This window comes from Nelumbo nucifera, chromosome 8 (genome assembly GCF_055504915.1).
Source record: "Nelumbo nucifera cultivar China Antique chromosome 8, China Antique-T2T, whole genome shotgun sequence".
NCBI classification, from domain to species: domain Eukaryota; kingdom Viridiplantae; phylum Streptophyta; class Magnoliopsida; order Proteales; family Nelumbonaceae; genus Nelumbo; species Nelumbo nucifera.
The window spans coordinates 26,732,842-26,741,875 of record NC_142656.1 but is presented as its reverse complement, the minus strand read 5'-3'; the positions used below and the strand labels follow the sequence as shown (position 1 = coordinate 26,741,875).

Below are 9,034 nucleotides of genomic sequence, written 5' to 3'. Positions count from 1 at the left end.
AGCGTTGGAAAAATGACTCACTTTGCCGCTTGGTCTGAAAATGGAATCGCCACCCATCAATTATGGAAATAGAGGTGATGGGACCTCTGAGATTTATATCAGAAAGCGCTTTTGATTTATTAGTGATTCCATTGCCAAAGGCACTGGCTAACCAATCCAGTAAGACTCAGATGGAAGAGGGAAGGAGTTAAGCACCCCTCTCCCAGGTCCAATAGGTGGGGTCCATATGGGATATCAAATAAGCATAAAAAAACAAATTGTAGTAATAAGAATAAGAAACAAGAACAAACAAAAAGAATATATTGTATCAAATTTATTATTATATTTTTATATTTATTTTATTATTATTTTTTATTATATTTCTAATTTTTACATCCACTTTATTTTGCAATGTTAATTCTTCCCTTTTTTTATTTTACCCATCATTTAATTTTTTTATTATTATTATTTTTATTGAATCCTATTTATGCATTTTTTCATTAATTACCCCCCACCCCCCAACCGGTTCCAATTCCTCCGTATCCCATCACTTTAACCCAAAAGCAAACTAACTCTTAAACTCACAAATCAGCTCAAAATATCTAGACTCACCACTATTTTATTTTTATTTTATGCCATTTTTGTTGCTGATTTCCTTTTTATTTTTATATTTTTTTATGATTTTTTTATTCTGGATTTGTTGAGAGACTACTCTGCTTCCAGTAATCGGTTTTCCTTCCCTTTTCTTTCTAATCCTCTCTCTAGGTTGCTGAATCTTCCCCTAACATAGCATTAGCTCTAGCCATCAAACTCCCTGCTTTGTTTGCCTAGCAATCTTGCATACAACTCCCCAACTCTCTTTTCTACCCCCCTTTTTCTCTTTGTTATATGTAATAATATGTAATGTATTTTTCATATCATTTTCTCTCTCATATTCTGTGGCTAAGGGTAGGTTCCAATTAATTCTTTTAGTCCTCCGGTACCATGCAACAGAGAAAAACCAGCATCTCCCAGCATGATTCAGACTAATCCGATTTGAAAAACCCCGTTCAACCCAATTGAAATAGCGAGAATAAAATGAGCTTAAACAAGCCAACAGCCATCAAAATACGACAAAAAAAAAATCCATGCTCAGATCGATCATGATAAACACAACTGATAATAGATAGCACAACTAGAACAAAAGAAGAGGAATCAAGCTCAACACCGGCATTAATAAAAATAAATAAAAAATAATAATGCATGGAAAAGAACAGAGGACGACACTATATGGAAATCCCGCCATTTCTGTCATCGGTCAAGCGTTTACAGGGACCGTTCTGCATAGCTTCATTGCCATTTCCCACATCTGACAGGGGAGTGGTATTCTATCATAGAATAAAACACGATAAACAAGAAAATGAAATAAAGAAAAATGGGAGAAAAAAGAATTTACCCAGATCGGATTTAGCCTGGTTGAAACGATGCAATGGAGGATCGATTCCTTTATGTCGGACAGATTTGTTTTCAGACGACGATACTGACTGAAGGTTGTATCAGAAAGATTGATGAGGAGATGGGACGATTCCAGCACAAGTCTTGCTTGAACTCGAGAGGGGAGCTTCAGTCTTCTTGCTGTACTCAACTCTGCTCGATCAGTGAAGGAAACGCAAGATAGGGGAGATCGGCGGATGGTTGGGGAACCACGACGCCAATGAAGATTGACAAAAACTTCAGCATAAGATGAGATATAAAAGAAACGGTGATAAATCACCGGAAATCCAATCAGAAATGGAGGAATCTTGCCGCTGTGATGCCTCCTTCGTGACTAGAGAACAGGGTAGAGACGAACGCCGGTAGGAAGACTAGAAGGGGAAGAAAGGAGAAGAAGAAGGGAGAGAAAGAGAGAGAAAGAAAGAATGAAACACGATCTGAACGGAGGTGGAGAGAGTTGTAGTCGCCGCTCCGCCGCTGGATCGAGCGGAGAAGGGGATGAATAGTGCCTCCTCCGAAATGAAAATCCGTTAATTTATAGGGAGAGAAGGGTATTTTGCAACTTTGAAAGACTGGTCAAACCGGGTCCAGGGTCATACCGGGTTTCTGGTTTAATGGTGGGTGTGGTTCTGGGTCAAAAAAGGAGGGTTGAGATGGGTCTAACCGCAGAGAGTGGGATTGTGTGTGGGCTAGCGAGATTAGCCGAGATGGAATCTTTTTAGATGAAAGGGTAAATGAGGGTAGGGTGTGGTTTTTGGATAGTTTAAGGTGATTGGTTGGTTCGATTAGCCCAATTAGGCCTGGATTGGGCAGATCTTGAAAGGGTTTGATTCGGCTAATCTAGGGCATCGAAATAGAATATTTGTGTGATCAAGAGGCAAACAAGGCCTGTTTTGATGAAAATTAACAAGGTAGGGTTTCTGGGTAATCTGAGGTGATTGGTGAGGTTTGATTGAGTCAATTGGCCCTGGATTGGGCAGACTTGGAATTTGGTCAATATAAGACCTTGAAATGTAATCTTGGTGTGATCGAAGGGTAAATGGAGGTATTTTGGTCTAAAATTTCACAGGTGGGTATTTGAGGGTGTCCAAGATTTGATGAGGTCTGATTAGTCATAGAGGGTCAAGATCGTAGGAATTTGGGTCAATGAGATGTTTTCAGAATGGAGTCTTGGTTTGATGGAAGTGAAAATTGGGGAATATGGGGTTAAAACTTTATGGGCAGGTGTTTTGATGTATCCGGAATTCAATGATGTGGTTCGATCGGTTCGGATGTGTCAAGATTGAGGGAATCTGAGTTCTGGGTGTTTAGACTATCTAGAAGCATTGGAATGGAATCTTTACTCGATGAAGGGGTAAACAGAGGAATCTTAAGCTGTAATTCTACGAGTAGGTGTTTTGGGAGGCCCTGGGTCTGGTGGATGTGTCTGATCTAATGGTTGAGGTGTAAGTAATGGTCAATTAGGGCCATCGGATAGGTATCGGGCAAGTTTAACGATGGATTTGAGGGCTTTGGGGCTGAAAGTTAGGATTTCTTGGGTTTTGGGGTGTTTTAGAGAAGTCAAAAGGGTCTGAGCATGTGTTTAGGGTGAATTGGAGTTCAAGCGATGGACCGAGTAAAAATCAGGTGTTGACATAGGGTAGCTTGAGTTTCAACTATGATTCTCCAATACTCATCCTAATATTACCTAGGGACTTACTTATTTAGGAGTCTTATTGTCATTAGGATTCCTCTCCTATAGTCTAAGTTTAATTATAACTCTTGGCCAAAGTCCAGAATTGAATTAACTACTTATTAATAACACTCTTGACCAAGTTTAATTACCTAGGGACTTACTTATATTAGGAGTCTTAGTGTCATTAGGATTCCTCTTCAATAATCCAAGTCTAATTACCACTCTTGGCTAGAGTCCTGATTTGAATTAACTACTTGCCAATAACGCTCTTCTCTAGTTTAAGGGTACAAACTTCTTATTGGAAATTCACAAAACCATAGTATCTTAATAGAGACCCACCATACAGTTTCATAGCCATAAATGTTTAATATCCATCCTCATGGTATATCAAAGTGGCTAATCATGATCCTATGTACAATCTTAAAATTCTTCAAGTTGAAAGACTAAAGAGAATCCATAAGAAATATCCATACAAGTGGCAATAGCAGAAAATTCCTTCCATGAATCAATCTCTAAATTGGATCATATCTGTATGTATCCAATATCACACCCATATAATAGTTAGAAGTCTCACTTCAATGGTTTAGATCATACCACTCCATCTATGAAAATTATCCATCTGCTAACCTCTAAAGTAATTTGTGCAAGCTCACCCTTAGGATATTTTAGGTCTATAAGAGACTAGGCAATCCAAATTTCCATAACAAGTCTCAACTATCATTTAGATTCCCTACAATAGTGCCTATAAACCATATATACAGTTATATATAAAAACATAATTTTACAAAACGTTTCTTATGAAAATTATAACTTTTATTGGAAAAGAGAATGTAAAAAAAAATCACATCTATCTTTGAATGAGCATATAGAAATCTCATTTCCAACAATACCAATTAATTAATAAGAGAACAAAATAAGAGAGCAATGTCCTGAACTGATGATGCATGTTCCTATTGAAGAATGTCAAAGATTTTCAATTTATTTCCTACCCATTCTATCTACAATATTTTTCCAAAGTGGTCGAACTTTTCCACTAGTGATATTCTCTTTAGTGTAAGAGTTCAATTGCATGGCTTCAATGGTTTATTATCTTGAATCTTGTCTCCATCCAAATTGCTTCGAATTCAATCTATGAAGTTTAGATAAGGGTCTAATGGTTTATAAAGTAATGGACTTGTGATCACAACTGCCTTGGGTCTAAAGACGTTATACAAAAGCCTATGGAAAGGAAGTAACCCACTCCACTGATCCACACACTCTATCGAGCCATCCCAAAACTAAATCTACAACAAACCTCCTATTACACCATGTATGAATTGGGCCTTGAAACCCTAAGTCATCTAGTGAATAATGAGTATCTCATGGACCATATGAGACAAGCAATTAGGGATAGGGATCTGCTACCAACCCTATCCCAATAGCCCACTGCAGCCTCACATCATGGACATCTCCATTGTCATTCATGAGGGAGGAGATGTTCCCAATGTCCGGGTTGGGAAATTGTTGGCACAGTGTGTTGGTTGGTAGCTGATCTGAACTTAGCAATTAGCTTTCTGGTTTTTCAATTTTTGTTGACATTTCTCAATAAGAAATTGCCAATCAATGGCATAAGAGCTTTGAGATAGTAAGGGCCCATCAAGTTAATTATCTTTTACAGCCATGTTTTGTACACCCAAGATATGAGTGTGGATGATCAGTTTAGGCTAACCTAGTTTGGAAATTCCAAGCTTGTGTCTAGGTTTTCTGTTCAGGCCCAGCTTGGGCTTGCATCATGCCTAGGAGTTATTTCAGGGCCAGGCCTGGACCTGATACTAAAAGATTAGACCGAGCCCATCTCGACCCATACATATTTAAAGCCCGGCTAGACCTGCATCATGGCTAGTTGCACCGGTTCAATGACAATGGAAGTATTCGTCTTTAGTCTAGCTCATTTTTTGTAATGGGCTACACAACAGAGGTAGAATTGCCGTGCCCATATCCCTAGGCCTGCCCCTAACCTAGATGAGCATGGGTCGGTTCAGTTCAGTTCCATGGAATCGGAACCTACCCTGTGAAGGTTAGTTATCGGGTTGGTTCTGGCCTTGGTGGTTCCGGGGTTGGTTCCAGGGTCTACCCATGGAAACTATTTTTTCTATACTCCCCCTTCAAAACTTGATATTCAATAAATATAATGTATAATTTAAAACTTATATTATCTTTATTCATTAAATTGAGTAACTTAATTAATATGTAGATTATCGTTGTATGGTCAAAACTTAGAATTTAAATTGAAATTTTGTTACTATTACCTCTTACATTACTTATTGTACACATTCAAATATTAAAATCAAAACAAATGATCAAATAAATTAAGTAACTAAATGTTTGTGTAAGATCATGGCCTTGCAACCATGAGTGCTTGGGTTAAATCTTCACAATCCTAAAAGTATTTTGGGGTTTAATTCAAGGCAAATTCAATTCCAAGGCAAGTCCCACCAAGGCCAACCAAGGTCGGTTCATCGGGTCAGTTAGGGTAGGGTAAACCCCTAGACCCTAGAACTGGCCTGAGTGGTGGTCAGTTCCAAGAATTTGGAACCAGGCCCTACCCTGTAACAAATTAGGTAGGTCAGTTCAAGGCCAGTTCGAAGTCAGTTCCATTCGGTTCCGAGTGGAACCTACCCATTTGTGCACCCCTAATAAAGACTTTACCAACAAGTTAGATGTCACCTTCCACAGATTATTATTCCCAATTAGCCAAACTTTATCCCACCTTAGCTGAGGTATTGTATACTAGACCGAGTGAACTGAATGGATGACTCATTCTGACAAAAAAATAAAAAAATAAAAAAAAATTGACCAAACCGTTGAACGGTTTAAACGGTTCGACTGCCCAAGTCAATGGTTTGTTGATCAAATCAATGGCTTTTGGGGAAATAATGGTTCTATGGTAAAATGAAACTGATCACCTGACTAGTTCCCAATTCTTCTAGTCCAACCGTTTGGTCTGGTCCGATTTTAAAAACCATGGTTAGTCTTACTAGAACATTATGTTAACTTGGTGTTGCAAGTACAACTACCAAATAGGTGTGTAGATCTACCTGATCAACTTTATTGGACACTCACACCTCATGGAAATTATTCTCTTTCCTTTCGGTATGAAATTATTAAGTTCCCAGTCATCTATTTCGTCTAGTAGCTATTTCTTTGCTGATTTGACATGAAAAGAACTCTGGTCTTTGACGAATTTCACCCCTTCCATTAAATTGTTCATTTAGAGATGTGTTAAACAATTACTCCTAGACGTCAAAAAAAAGTTACTCCCTACTTATTATCGTTTGAATAGATTTTCTAAGGCTATTAGTGGTACTTGCCTAGTTTGTCATAATGCCATAGTCTCCAATCCACCTTTTTGTGTTTTGCCCAGGAGAAAATTTTGTTTGGTCCAGATCTTCTATTAATTTTAGCAGTCTAAATGAGCTGGAAACAAAATCATTCACATCTGGCTGAATTACCTATTACAGTTGAACACATCAGTGTTCACTGTAGGCTCCATCTGGGACCCAACTCTACTCAACATTGGCGTGTTCAACCATGATAGGTAGTTCAGCCAGGTGTGTATGATTTTGTCTCCAACTAATCCGCTCTCTAATTTTAGACCTCATGACATCTCACTATTGAATATTTCTGACCTTTCTTTTTGGTGACAACATGACAAGACATTGGCTGAAAATGGGTTAATTTTCAAATGAAGTATCTTCATGAAATATATTTGGCAGGCAGAAACAAAATATTGTTTGAGAGGAAATTCCTTTCAATCCTATTATTATTATCTACAAGGCAAATACCACCATTAATTTTCTCTCGGTCTCTGAAGATTTGAATCCAAACACTCATGCCCTCACTTAATTATTGAATTACTTAATGATAGAGGATGATTTGACCCAACCCCTTGAGACAATGACACGTGGACTTGACTTAGCACAAGCAACAGCTCAACACCACAGCTTGATTGCGACTAAGTAACGAGCCTGCAGGACAGCTCGCTACATCATAGCTCACTATAGGGGGAGCTCGCTATAACGCGAGCTCGAGGTCCCTCGAGCTACTGAAAGGGAATACTCCAAGACTATCTAAACTCGCGAACTAGGGTAACCAGCTCGCTCCAACACTTAGGCAGAAAGACTGCCCCAAAGACAATCTTGATAAGGGTCACCTCGAAGTACCCCTGTGATTAAAAAGACTCCCAGGAATTTCATGACCTCCAGGCGAAGTATGCTTCGAGTTCGTATCGCTCAGGGTTTAAGCTCTGCCGGTGGCTGGTTCGGAAGAAGTTCTCTGGGCTCAACCTCGACGGCATTACTATGAAAGGTATGTCCCCTGAGACAGCAGACCAAGCGGATGAAGAGGAATCTGACTCTTCAGAGGATGAGGAGGCGGATCCTTGAGGTGGCGTTTCTCTGGGCTTCTCTGGCTTCCGGGTGCCATAAACCCGGTCTTTCACAAGTTTTTTGGTTGGGCGGTTGTACCCTGTGATAGTCAAACTTTTCCCGAGTTGTTTAGCTCGGTTTCCGTACTTGTTATTTTTCTTCTTTCTTTTCTTTCTTTCTTTTTTTTCTTTAAGGTGATAATGAAAGTTCTTTCCTTCTTCTGAGTATGATGAACTCCCTTTATTTTTGCTAAAGCGATCTCATCATTTGAGCTCTTAGAGCTACATGCCCGAAGTAGGACTTTTCGGTAGTCGTTATCCTGATCTGTCCTTTAACGCTTAAGGCGTCTCTATGGTATACCGCGAAATGATTACCATGTATGCCTGAACTATGCATTGGTTGGTTATTCCTCAGTTCAACCAACGTATTGAGACGAGCTATGCTTCGTAAGGTTTAAACCCGAGCTGCTTACGCCTTTGATATTTCATACTTTGCCTTCACCACTGAAGTGGTCAAGTCTTTCTTGATGCCGAGGTCTTTGTTAGCTCGGTGTCTTGACCCTTAGGCTGAGGGGGTGACTTATATTCTGCCCTTGAAATTTGCCCATGCCATGGAGGCGACTAGGTCTTATAGCGCCGAGGTCATGCTAGCTCAGCATTTTGGCCCTTAGGCTCTGGGAGCGGCCTATAGTCTATTTTTGAGGTTTGCTCGTGCCACAAAGGCGACCGGGTCTTATTGTGTCGAGGTCATGTTAGCTCGGCATTTTTGTCTTTGGGCTTTGGGAGCGGCTCGTGGCCTACTCGGTTGCTATAGATAGTATTGTCTTAATTTGACAATATTCCATGCTTGAGGTACTTGTTTCCCTTCGAGGGTCTCGAGCTCGTACATTCCTTCCCCGAGCACTCGCTTCACTCCGTAGGGACCTTCCCAGTTGGACCCGAGCTTGCTAGCGCCAGGCTCGGGTACCATAACTTTATGAAGGACCAGGTCGCCGATGCAGAGGTTCCGCCTCTTGACCCTGGCGTTATAGTACCAAGCTACTCTCTGTTGGTAGGCTGCGGTCCTGATGTACACGAGGTCCCTTACTTCATCGAGTAGATCGAGGTTGGTGCACAGCTCATCTTCGTTCGTTTGATCACTGTATGCCTCTAGTCGCAGCGTAGGCACTTCGATCTCTGCAGGGATTACTGCTTCGGTGCCGTAGGTGAGATTGAAGGGTGTTTCTCCCGTAGCGGTCTTCTCCGTGGTCCGGTATGCCCATAGAACACTGGGTAGTTCATCTGCCCACAATTCTTTAGCTCGGTCCAACTGTGCCTTTAATCCGCAGAGGATGGCTCTATTCGTTACTTCTGCTTGACCGTTTGCCTAAGGGTGTGTGACTGAAGTAAAGTTCTGCCGGATTCCCATGTCTTGGCACCAGTCTTGGAATTTGATGTCTTCAAACTGTTTGCCGTTGTCGGAAATCAATACCCGAGGTAATCCGAAGCAGCATACGATGTTT

General features: G+C 40.4%; 1 long non-coding RNA gene across 1 annotated transcript; it reads right to left on the bottom strand.

Moving 5' to 3' along the window:
- Positions 1–594: 594 nt before the first annotated feature.
- LOC104605383 (uncharacterized) lies at positions 595–2,719 on the bottom strand. The gene is made up of 2 exons (XR_736595.3): positions 1,415–2,719; positions 595–1,327 (listed from the first exon to the last, which is right to left on the bottom strand). It is a non-coding gene; the product is annotated as an uncharacterized LOC104605383 (long non-coding RNA).
- Between the last annotated feature and the right edge of the window lie 6,315 nt (positions 2,720–9,034).